Source organism: Ovis aries, chromosome 8, assembly GCF_016772045.2.
Source record: "Ovis aries strain OAR_USU_Benz2616 breed Rambouillet chromosome 8, ARS-UI_Ramb_v3.0, whole genome shotgun sequence".
In the NCBI taxonomy this organism is placed as follows: domain Eukaryota; kingdom Metazoa; phylum Chordata; class Mammalia; order Artiodactyla; family Bovidae; genus Ovis; species Ovis aries.
Genome location: NC_056061.1, coordinates 1,616,491 through 1,630,299, shown reverse-complemented (window position 1 = coordinate 1,630,299; position 13,809 = coordinate 1,616,491).

Here is a 13,809-nt window from a genome sequence, read left to right as displayed (position 1 = left end):
CTGAAAAATTTGGAAGACCGATGGAAATTCAGTTTTAAACTTTTCTAGAATAATTTATGAAAAGCTATTTCCATAATTTCTAGTAATATACTAAATTCTTAAGGGAAGTAGGCTTACTGTTAACATTTTATTCACTTTCTGTACACTCAGCATTGTAATTAATCTGTGGGTAGAGATTGCTGAGATTATATAGTCACCAGAAGCAAATAGTTTTCTGATCTATTTTTAGTGAATTTTTGTAAAATAGATCACAACAGATAAGGATACCTCCTTTCAGAAGAGAGATTTACTAACTGTAATGTAATATCCTGATTTATAGAGCTGATTCTCCTCCTGCTTTGCAATAGCATATTTACAGACATGCTTTTAGTTTCAAGTGAAATTGAGGGAAAACTAAAACTTTGTGTCTTTAATTCCTACTTTCAACCTTCCCAGACTTAACCTCTGAGCGGTAAATACACACTTTGATGAATGAACATGTAACCATTGGATACTTACTTAGGTGATTTTTGTTTGTTATGGCTCATCCCTTTTCATATGTTGAAATTCTAACCCCGAATTTGACCATATTTGGAAATAAGGCTTTTAAGGAGGTATGAGCCATCTCTTGGTATTTTAAGGAGGTATTTAAGGATAAATGAGGTCAAAAGAGGGGGCCCTATCCACAAGAGTTGTGTCCTCATAAGAAGAGAAAGGGACATCAGAGATTACTTTCTCCATAAGCAAGCACACAGAGGAATGACCTTGTGACTGACTCTGTTGCCTGGTAAAGCAGAGAGACCCGGCACCGGAAAATTGGCTGTAGCCACCGATTTCATACATGTACTATGATTCTCTGTGGATCTCCAAATAACTTCGGAGCCTGTTTACACATGGCTTGAAGAGCTACAAGAACACTGATGTGCAGCAGATCCAGACCACAGGTATTTGGTCATCACTAAAAACAGATTTACCAATGGGAATTTCCCAGTCTCTGTTTTTCAGAGCAGCTGTTTGCTTCTATGTGCTCAGTAACATTCAGTTTTGTGTACTAATTTGTCCTTTTGGATAGTTCACTATGCTCTCCACCACGAAGAATTATAAAGAAACTCAGACTTCTAGACTCCATATTGAAGACATACATATTTATCTGAAAATCTGCCACAAATCCCATTTGAATGAATGTAGAATAACAAAAGGTATAAACTTGTAGTCAGAATAGTAGTAAGTGGCAAAGAAAAGATCTCAAATTTTAGATACTAGGAAAATCCCATGGACAGAGGAGCCTCGTAGGCTATAGTCCATGGGGTCACTAACAGTTGGACATGACTGAGCGACTTCACTTTCAATTTTCCCTTTCATGCATTGGAGAAGGAAATGGCAGCCCGCTCCAGTGTTCTTGCCTGGAGAATCTCAGGGATGGGGGAGCCTGGTGGGCTGCCGTCTATGGGGTGGCACAGAGTTGGACATGACTGAAGTGACTTAGCAGCAGCAGCAGCAGGGATCTGGATGAAGAACTGTGAGGTAGGAGATTGCTATTGTTTTCTTTTAAATAAGCTTTTATGACTATTTGTGTTTTCGTTATTAAAAATAGGGATATTATTTTGAAAAGAAAATTTGTGCTTAGTTGCTCAGTCATGTGTGACTCTCTGTGACCCTTCCAATTGTAACCTCGCAGGATCCTCTATCCATGGGATTTCTCAGGCAAGAATACTAGAGTGGATTGCCATTTCCTCTTCTAGGGGATCTTCCCGACCCAGGGATCAAAGCTGTGTCTCCTGCAACTCCTGCATTGCAGGCAGATTCTTTACCCACTTTTTAAAAATAAATAAATTATAAACACAAGCGTTGCCTTTCAGGAAAGTCAATTAAATAGAAAATATTTAATTTCTTAGTTGGGCATTTTCTAAGTTATGAATCTGCTGACACAAAGGTTGTCTTGCCTTCTGAGAAGTCATCAGAGCTCAGATCTTGTCACCTCTCCCGTACTTCATCTAAAGCAACTTCACACCTATGGAAGCGTGAAGAGACCCTTCTGCCCCTATGTTTCTGAGACCCCTCTGCCTTTGTTGCAAACTGTCACAGAGAATTTAGTGTTGGGTATTCCTGGATCCTCTGGGGAAGAAGCGGGTGAGCATCCAGGGACCTGCCATGGTGGTGCCTGCCCCAGAAGCAAAGGCTCTCTCTCACCCACGCTGTGCGGGGTGTGACTGCTCCTGCCCTCTGGCTACCTGCAGTCCTGCTAATACGTCTTGGAACCGGCAACATTTCTCAAAGAAGCAATGGTCACAGGTGAAAATCTACAGTCACAAATTCATATTTTCTGAAATGCAACTTCAGCTTTCCCAAGAGTGTTTATTTTTATTCAGGGGAAAACAATTTTGCTACTTTTGGGTAATATTGATTCAAAATAGTTGCTTTCAGGATACTTGGTTCAGGTATAGAAAACACTTGCCCCTCCCCAGGCTTTTTCTCCTTATTTAGGGGCTTTCAACAGAAACTAAGCCCCATGTACCACCCCTGTGCAGGGATCTTGGTTATATTTCCATACAAACAAGCCAATCCTCTTAGATCCTATGGATGAAGTTGGTTTGCTGAGTCTTGACTATGTCTTTCATCCCGTCCCTGGAATATCTCACTCCCCAATGTAGGGTTGCCAGATTTGGTAAATACGAAGTACAAAATGCCCTTGTAGTTACAACGTAGCATCCCAGAGCTTGGCGCTGTTACTAAAGTTGTCTTTAGCCAAGTGGAAGGATATCCTACTCATACTGAGGCCCCTGGGAGAAATGGTATCTTAGACACTAGGCTTAAGAATCATAACATCTGGGGCATAAGAAAAGCCCCAGAAATTAACTGGGAGCAGCCAAGTGCTCTTCCAGGAGACCAGCAGCTACCTCAGACCCGAGCTCCTCTAGGGTGACCTTGGATCTGCCAAAAGAATCACAGAAAAGGAATAAACAGATAGGAATTGGGATCAAGATGACAAACCAGAAGATGTGGGCACATTCTCTGTGGTCAGTGAGGAAGTCTTGAGGAATAGAGTCAGTAAGAAAAAGCAAAATGTAGACATTTTAAGTTTCAATCTGACAATGGAAAGGCTTTTTAAAGGCTTTAAATATTTGGTTGGACTTTCCGGAGGAGCCAAGAATTTTTTGGATTTGGTAATGGCACTGAGATTCAACCTTCACACAGACTTTCAAATGGTAAGAGTGATAACTGGTACCTCTTCTCTCATTAGTCCAAAGGCTGGGACATGGACCAAGACAGCCTTTGATTCTACTACTTCAAATGGTAAGATAGAGAGTTCAAATCCCCAAACTAATATCCCCTTTCAGTTCAGTTCAGTTGCTCAGTCGGGTCCGACTCTTTGTGACCTCATGAATCCCAGCACGCCAGGCCTCCCTGTCCCTCACCCACTCCCAGAGTTCACTCAGACTCATGTCCATAGAGTCAGTGATGCCATCCAGCCATCTCATCATCTGCCGTCCCCTTCTCCTCCTGCCTCCAATCCCTCCCAGCATCAGAGTCTTTTCCAATGAGTCAATTATTTGCATGAGGTGTCCAAAGTATTGGAGTTTCAGCTTTAGCATCATTCCTTCCGAAGAAATCCCAGGGCTGATCTCCTTCAGAATGGGCTCTGTATTTATTGAGATAAAGCATACCAAGGGAATGCGACTAACAAGAAGTTAGCTATGTTAACCTTTCTCTTCACGATTGGATTGTGAATTGTTGTTGTTCAGTCGCTCAGTTGTGTCCAACTCTTTGCACCCCATGGACTACAACATGCTAGGCTTACCTGTCCTTCACGATCTCCTGGAGTTTGCTCAGATTCATGACCATCGAGTCAATGATGCTTTCCAACCATTTCATCCTATGCTGTCCTCTTCTCCTCCTGCCCTCAATCTTTCCCAGCATTGGAGCACAGGACACAAACCCAGTCTGATCTGACACCTGTCTTTAAGGACTGTCAGATTTATTCAGCAAACATTGAACATGGGAACAGCGGCAGTAATAATTATCAACAAGAAACTAACAGAATGTTGGTGGAAACACAGTCCCTTTCCCTGTGTGTTTCACCCAAATTACAATAAGAATCATCATTTTTGTTTCATGACAGCAAAACTGAAGCTTCATCTGAAAAGAAGGTGAAATCTGTGCCTGAAGAGAAAATGGACCCATTACTAGAAGCAACCCATTACCAGATGACTTTGCAAGAAAATGGATGCCTTTGTTTAGGGCTTGTTAAGCTTTCTCTCTCTCTCTGACTGGATTTTTATTTTCCTTTGGCAACTCCAGTGTTTTTTTTGACAAAAATATTACACAAAGTAAGTCAGTTTCTTCACCACTTTTCACTAAAACAGTGGTGAACCAAGCAGAAGGTAGCAGAAATGAAAGAAAAGGTAGAGATAAAGGAAAGGTTGCTGAACCACTCAAAATAGTTATTACTCAAAAGAAGATGCTTTTTACTCCAGAAAGTAGAAACTATTTTACAAGGAAATGAATTTAAATGAAAGGGTATAGATACCCTGGATTAAAACCTATAACAATCCAAAGCATAGCATTTAGTTTAGGAAGACATGAATTTAGGAAATATACCAGTGAATGCTTTGAGTCTACCTATAACTGCTCTAAAAATGAAATTTACTTAAAAGGTGGAGAGAGTCTGTGATAATATATACTGTCACATTAATATTTAATATTCAAAATATGTTGCATCTCTGTGTTACTTCATAATCGCTCCAGGTATATCTGGAAGTCCCTAAAATTGTCTCACAGGTGTCAGTAAATAGTATATTCATAGTCTTTGACTCATGCTGCCTATGTGAAATCCACTGTGCCAACAGTTTGAGAAAAATGCTCATCACCATCAGCAGAACTGCAGGAGCCCCTGAAAAGCGTGTTCCACTGCAGAGGCAGGGGCCTTGTGGATGTTCTTATCTCTGGCCGGCAAAACATAGCAGAGCGGTGTTCCATAGTGGCCACCTTGGCTTGTCAAGCCAGGATGTTATGAGGATGGTAGGATGAGGAGCCCTCCCCCTTATGTTTTTCTTCCTTTCAGTTTCTTATTGTAATTGAAAAATCCAATAACTGAAATAAAAACTTAAAATCATTAGAGGCATTCAACAGCTGATTTGAACAGGCAGCTTTTTCATCAAGAGCCTCCTGATGAAAGTGAAAGAGAAGAGTAAAAAAGTGGGCTTAACACTCAACATTCAAAAAACTAAGATCATGGCATCCAATCCCATCACTCCATGGCAAATAGATGGGGAAACAATGGAAACAGTGACAGACTTTTTTTTTTGGCTCCAAAATCACTGCAAATGGTGACTGCAACCATGAAATTAAAAGGCACTTGCTCCTTGGAAGAAAAGCTATGACCAACCTAGACAGCATATTAGAAAGCAGAGACATTACCTTGTCAACAAAGGTCCATCTAGTCAAAGCTATGGTTTTTCCAGTAGTCATGTATGGATGTGAGAGTTGGACTGTGAAGAAAGCTGAGTGCCAAAGAATTGATGCTTTTGAACTGTGGTGTTGGAGAAGACTTTTGAGAGTCCCACGGACTGCAAGGAGATCAAATCAGCCAATCCTCAATGAAATCAGTCCTGAATATTTATTGGAAGGACTGATGCTGAAACTGAAACTCCAATATTTTGGCAACAACCTGATGTGAAGAACTGGCTCCTTGGAAAAGACCCTGATGATGAGAAAGATTGAAGGCAGGAAGAGAAGGGGATGACCTAGGATGAGATGGTTGTCAGCATTACCAACTGGATGGACATCAGTTTGAGAAAGCTCCAGGAGTTGGTGATGAACAGGGAAGCCTGGCGGGCTGCCATCCATGGGGTCGCAAAGAGTTGGACATGATTGAGCGACTGAACTGACTGATGAGTTCCTTAGATCTTTATCAATAAATATTTATTTCAGTTAAGATTATGGGCTTTGGAGCTAGACTGCCTGTTTTTCAATCTCAAATATGCAATTTACTAGCTGTGTTACCATGGGCAGTTTAAGCCTTGCTTTCATTCATTGTAACAATAGCACACCTCCTCTAGGTGTGTTTGTGTGGTGACCACTTGGAGTGCACTTAGTACAATGCCAGGCATTTAATACACATAAATTTAATAAATACTACCACAAACATTTAGCTTAAACAACCCCCATAGACAAAGTTTACTAATAGAAGTAAGTTTGGCCTTTAATGTATATCCTATAAGCATTTAAAATTCAAAAGCAAAGATGTTATGGTATATAAGTTGATTTTAGAAAATGCTCCTAATAATAAGACTATCAATCAGTTTAGATTTAAAGTCACTTCCAACCTGAGACTTCAGTGGTTATTGCGCTTGAACAGTTAGAGAGCTGCTTTTGTAAACTCTAATCTGAATTGTGGCTTTGAAATTCTAATGATAAGATTTAGTTCTGATGACTCCAGTGATTAAAATAAGTGTTCTTTAGAGAAGCTGTGTAGGCTTGGAACAAAATATTAGGAATCGTATTAGTGGTTATAGATGCGCCTTCCATCTGTGGTTAAGTGTTTCAATTAAATCTATAATCTGAAGATGTATTATTTTACTCACCTTGATGCCTGTAAGGTTGAGGCTGTAGAGGAAGAAGTCCTTTTCTCTTCTGACTGCACCATGTCATTTGATGGGGATGCATGTACCTGGTTTACTCCCAGATTCATTAGATCACGGGAAATTGCCAAGTTCCAACTATGCATGTGTAGCTTGAGGTCAAATCTGTTTTTCCTTAATGTTCAATTTCCTTATAAAGACAAACTCTGGCCTCCAGAAATCCCCATGCAGTTTTCTTTGTGAAAAAATAAAATTAAAATAAAAAATATCTAGTGCACTCTGCAGTTCACCTAGGGTTCATTTCCATTGTTCTTTTTATTTATTTATCTTTTGAGTTGTTCACGCTGAAGAAGATATATGTTTATATCCTTTCAATTGAGTAGAGAATATTTTAAATAGATTAATATATGGTGACTGTATAAATTGATACCAGGATTCAAGGATATGAAAATTGATGCTAATTTATTTTAAGTTTTGAATGAGTAAAATTTGTAACTGAAAACATACAATTTAGATAAAATAAGCAGAAATGGGATATAGTATTTCTTCATGTTCCAAGCGAAATGAAAACATTATAGATATAATGAGGAATGAATTATTATTCGCTAGCTAATCCAAAGGTGGTTTATTTTGAAAATTAATGTCAATTCTGCTGAAACTTAATGCATCAAAAATTTCCAAATATGTTCTTACTTTATTGGAAATACAATGGATTATTATTTTCTTTAATGGACAGAATGAGAGTTCCTAGGAGATAACATTGTTATTAAATCTTAGGAACAACATGATATGCTAAATTTTGATTAGAACAAAATACTAGCAGTCCTTTTAATAGCCATGTATGCAACTGATAGTGTGGTTAAATATTGTAAGTCTATAGTCTGAAAATTTATTACTTTACTTAACTTGATATTTTATATAAAAACCAAGGCGTTCTCAATGTGCAAAATTTTCTCTTCCTTCACAATAAGCAAGGTCTGTAATCTTATTTAGATATTCAACATGCTTATAGCCAATTTTCATTTTCAATTTATCTTTCTTTTAATATCAAGATCAAATTAATCATTGTAGGTGATATTCCTTTGTTCCATAAAAATCGTTCTTTTTGGCTTTGAGGTAATGTGTACACTCATTAGATTGAAATAACCAGCCCTTTAGAACATGATTCAATCTGGCTGGCTTTCTAGCTTATTCTAAAATTTTCCTTTATGGACCCTCACTTTTTTTTTTCTGTCAAATTGTCCTAGCTGGCCTCTCATAAATTTTTTTATGTTATCTTTTCTCTAAGCTAGGAGGGTGTTTGGACTCATGAATCAGAATCCCAGTGAATGTGTGTTTGAACGGAGCAGGTACTTATTAAAAATGTAGATTTCTTGGCCACGGTTCAGATCTATTGAATCAGACTATCTGGGTGAAGGGCTCCCAAATCATCATTTTGACAGGCATCTAGATGATTCTTATTCACATGTAGCATTTGTTTTCATCTTTCTAGCCACTCAATAGCATCATTTTCCCACCTATTAGGTATGTCTACCTATTAGGATTCTTATACACCATTAAATGTTCTTCACAACTCTATTCAAGTCTCATCGCCTTCAAAAAGGCTTTTCCAATTCCCCAAGAATGATGTTTTTATTTTCTTTACCTTCTTGTTGCTTGTTAAGAGTCCTCATATAAGACTTACATACTATGTCTTTGGTCTTGGAATAACACTGGAAAATTCACAAAGGTAGAAGATTTAAACTGTTTTTTCTTGATCCATATAAAAGAAACACGTTTTACACCAGGATATAATGCACACACATGCACACACCCCATACATCTAAACTGAAGCAAATTTCTTAAAACGGTATTTATTTTTATTGCATTAAGTGCCATTTGGTTATCCCTATTTTGTATTATATTTGTATTGTACTCTCTTCTGCCTATTTCATTACAAAATAGGTACAGAGACATACTTAAAAGTTACAGAGACATACTTAAAAATATTGTGGCTCACCCATAGGCCACTATAAATGTTTGGAAAAATACAGATTTAAATACGGATTTAAAGAGCTAAGTTGCACCCAGTAAAGAAACATGTTGCGCCCAAGTTTCTAAAGCCCACAGAGCTCCTCCACCCTTCTGCCATATGAGCACACAGTGAGAAGACTACAGTCTGTGAACCAGGAAGGAACTCTCACCAGTTACAGAATCTGCTGACACTTTGATCTTGAACTTCCTGATCTCTAGAACTCTGAGAAGTAAGTTTCTATTGTTTATAAGCTACTGGGTCTATGGTATTCATTTTATGTAATATGGCACATTCTGTCCAACCTAAGAACTCAACACTGATACATTACTGTTAACCAATTTCTTAATCAGCTGCCTACCAATGTCCAGAATCCAATCCAGGGTGATACAATTCATTTAGCTGTGATGTCTCCTTAGTCTTCTTCTGTCTGACAGTTTCCCAGTCTCCCTTTATTTTTCATGATCTGACATTTTTGAACAATACTAGTCAGGTATTTAGATAATGTTTCTCCTTTTCAGTTTATCTAAAGTTCTTCTCATGAGTGGACTGGGTTTGCGGATTTTGGAACATTACCACAGAAAAGAAGGGCCCATCTTATCATATACATATATGTATATATTGAGGAGTACATGTTTCCCACACAACATTGATAATATTGACCTTGGTCAGTTGCTTAAGGTTGTGTTTGCCAAATTTCTGCAGGTTTCTTCACTGCATTGTTACTATTTTTCCTTGTGTTCTTTATAAGTGAGTGACTAAGCATTTCATATTCCAGGGGGTGGTTATTAAGTTCCACTCCTGGTGGGAGTGATATCTATGTATTAATATACTATTTGGAATTCCCCTTTTAAAAAAGTATTCTTCTTCCTCTATTTATTAAAATTATTCATTTATATCAGTATATACTTACGTATATATTGTAACTATTGTTATTTATTTTATTGCTCAAATTCTTTGGTCATTAGAATCACATTCAGATCGGCTCTTGTGTCCATTTGACATGACCCAATCATTTTCTTTTTGAATACTTCATTCCTTTGTGACACTGTAAGATACTGCTGGCTCATTTTATATTTTCACCATATCAGTTCTAGAATCAGCAATAATTCAAATTATATATACTGTAATAAAATTAATGATTTAAATAACAACTTCAAGTAGAACAAGATCATTTTTAAAAAACAGAAGAAAATTTAGTAAATATAAAAATAGAAATTGGTGAATTAGGAAATAGAAAAATAATGAAACATAAATAAATCTAAATGAAAATTATTTGAAAAATACCATTTTGTTTGTGGAAATACTTTGTTGAAAGAAATTTCTTCTTTATAACTACCAAAAAAATAAACAAGTCACTAGCTATCCTATCAATGTAAACCTAAGAAGACACAAATACACAAAATTAGAAATGACTGATGCTGAAGCTGAAGCTCCAGTACTCTGGCCACCTGATACAAAGTGAAACTCATTGGAAGATGCTGATGCTGGAAAAGGTTGAGGGCAGAAGGAGAAGAGGGCAGCAGAGAATGAGATGGTTAGATAGCATCACCAACTCAATGAACTTGAATCTGAGCAAACTCCAGAAATTAGTGGAGGACAGACCTGCAGTCCATGGGGTGGCAAAGAGTCGAACATGACTCAGTGACTGAACGACAAGAAAATGGCGAGAGGAAAACAGCCATCAAAAGAGAGAAAATGTTTAAAATAAGACTAATTTACACAACTTTGCAAAGAAATTTGAGTCTAGGTGAAAGAGAATTTCCCAAAAAAGTACAACTTATCAAAATTGATCTTGGTAATGACAGAAAATCTAAGCAGACCAATAACTACAGAAAAAATAGAGAAAGGAAATCTCACCCACCCAAACATTTAACATATACCAGGTCAAGATGGCTTCATAGAGAAATTCTGTCAATTAACTACCAGATACTTTCAATACTTTTGAATGATTTAAAGTCATAGTAAAAAAAGGAAAATATCCAAATCATGCTTAAGAAAAAAACAGAGATAGATCATATCCAACATGCACATTTTATTGCAATTTATGGTTTTGATTTAACAAGTATTTTTGGATAGTCCATGGGTTAGAGTGAGTTCTGCATTATTCTTCTAATGTTTGGTTTCATATTCAGTGGAGATATATAATAATTTGTTCACCTATTTCCATATTGACAGATATTCACATTGCTTCCAATCTTTTGCCCCTGCAAATAATGCTATATTAAATATCCTTACATACATACTGTTGGAGGTGACAGCTTTGGGATTTTTAGCAATAAGAAGCAGATCAAAGCAATGAGAGATAGAGATTATTTTAGGAAATAAATATGACACAAAACTTAATTCAAATACACATTCATAACTATTTTCTGGAAAATCAGTTTGTGCATTAATAGCATACTATTGATGATAGTTGATATAAGTGAATATGATCAACATTTATCTATTTCTTGTGTACAAAAATCCAAATGCATTCAAGATATAATTAATTTGCTTCCTGAATGCCATGTTCCATTGCAAAACATTATCTTTTCCAGAGAACATTTGTGGCTGCATTTCCAAAAAAGCAAAATAACAGTCATGCATGTTTGTCTCCTTGTTAAATTGTTTCAGTCAATTAAAATCAAAGAAAAGAAATACCCAGAGGCTATATTTTAAAATGAGAATTCTTCAGAAACTTAATATTCCTTTTATTTCATAATCATTTTACTACTTGAATAGTATGCCATTTCAAACTGACAATACCTTCTCCTATTATTATTTGGTTAAGTATTTAGTTCACTGAAATTTCATAGTATTAAAAATTGCTTTATTGTGGTGTATTCAATATAATAATGAAAAATATACCTATGCCTTAATTGGAAAAGTGTGTGACACTCAAAAGTTAATACTTAATGCAATTTATATCTATTTATATCTACAAAATATATTTTTATCTAATATATTAACATATCTATGCATGCCTATGTGCATGAATAAATATTTAGGTATATATTCACTTGTTTCATATACTGGTAAGGTTATGGTCAAAATCCTTCATGCTAGGCTTTAGCAGTACATGAACTGAGAACCTCCAGGTGTACAAGCTGAGTTTAGGAAAGATGGAATCAGAGATCAAATTGTCAACATCTGTTGGATCATAGAGAAAGCTAGGGAATTCCAGAAAACCATCTACTTGGACTGTGTGGGTCACAACAAATTGAAAATTTCTTAAGAGATGGGAATACCAGACCACCTTACCTGTCTCCTGAGAAACCAGTATGCAGGTCAGGAAGCAACACTTGGAACCAGACATGGAACAATGGACGGGTTCAAAATTTTTGAAAGGAGTATGACAAGGCTATATATTGTCATCCTGCTTATTTAACTTATATGCAGAGTACATCATGTGAAATGCCAGGCTGGATGAAGCACAAGCTGGAATCACGATTGCTGGGAGAAATAGCAATAACCTCAGATACGCAGATGATACCATTCTAACGTCAGAAAGTGAAGAGGAACTAAACAGCTTCTTGGTGAAGGTGAAAGAGGAGAGTGAAAAAGCTGGCTTAAAGCTCAATATTCAAGAAACTAAGATCATAGCATCCAGTCCTATCACTTCATGGCAAATAGATAGGGAAAAAGTGAAAACAGTCACAGATTCTATTCTCTTGGGCTCCAAAATCACTGCAGAATGAGCCTGCAGCCATAAAATTAAAAGATGCTCGCTTCTTGCAAGAAAAGCTATGACAAACTTATTAAAAAGGAAAGACATCACTTTTCTGACAAACATCTGCACAGTCAAAGCTATGGTTTTTCCAGTAGTCATGTACAGATGTGAGAGTTGGACCATAAAGAAGGCTGAGTGCCAAAAACTGATGCTTTCAAACTGTGATGCTGGAGAAGACTCTTGGGAGTTCCTTGGATACAAAGGACATCAAATCTGTCAATTGTAAAGGAAATCAACCCAGAAGTACTGATGCTGGAGTTGAAGCTCTTGCTTTGGCCACCTGATGTGAAGAGCATGCTCATTGGAAAAGATCTTGATTCTGGGAAAGATTGAAGTCAAAATTCGAAGAGGGTGGCAGAGGATGAAATAGTTAGATAGTATCACCTACACAATGGACCTGAGTTTGAGCAAACTCTGGGAGATGGTGAAGGACAGGGAAGCCTACTGTGCTGCAATCCATGGGATGGCAAAGAGTTGGGCATGACTGAGCAACTGAACAACCATGTATATTTTATATGCAAATGCATGTTTGTTTACTACAATTCAGATATGTAGGGAAAAAATGTGTTACATTATTTGGTTTAAAACTGATCTCTGCTTCACAAATCCTCACAAAATATTTAGCTGGAAAAAGAGGAAATCATATATTCTGATTTTAAACATAGTCTGAGCTGATATTTTCAGTAGTCACTTTGGCAATATTTAGTCTCTTATCGTCATCTTCCTTCCTCTGCCTTCTCATTGAGATAGTTTTGGGTATAAGTGAAAAGGGGACCTTAGTAGTTGAGAAGGAGAAGGTAGTTGTCTCTTGTCTTTGAGTTAGACCTTGGATGTCTGCTCTCTGGGGTCCACTGGTGTCTGGAATGACAATCTTGCATTTTCTCTAACATTTAGTTGCTTGCAATATCTAAAGCAAATATGACAAATGATTCATATTTGATAAAATTGACTGGTGGTCGCAGGGTTGTTACTTTTTCTTCATGTGTTTCTGTGTTTTTGACCTATCTGATAAAAAATAATGTAAAAACAACTTGCTAGAAACCTATAGCTAACAGTTATTATTCACTCTGATAAAAAATTTGGCTGAAATAGTTTGGCAAAGAAAGTGCCCCACCATGTGACATGTGGGATCTTAGTTCTTTAACCAGGGATCGAACTCATGCCCCCTGCATTGGGAGCATGGAGTCTTAACTGCTGAATTCCCAGGGGAATTCTGATTCCACAGTGTTTTTAAATTTCTCTTGTGATTTATTATTTTACCCAATCTTTATTTAGAAAGGTGTTACTTAATTTCCATATACTTTGTTCCAAAATTCCTTTCTATTTCTATTATTAATGTAATTTTACTACACTGTAGTCAGAAAAACTACTTTATCTGATTTTAGTTCTTTTGAATTTATTTAGCCTTGCTTTATGGCTGTGTATATATAGTCTACATTGAGAATATTAATTTTCAATGTACACTTGAAAAGAATGTATAGCCTATTCTTCTTGTTCAGTGGTCCATAGATGTCTGTTTAATCTAG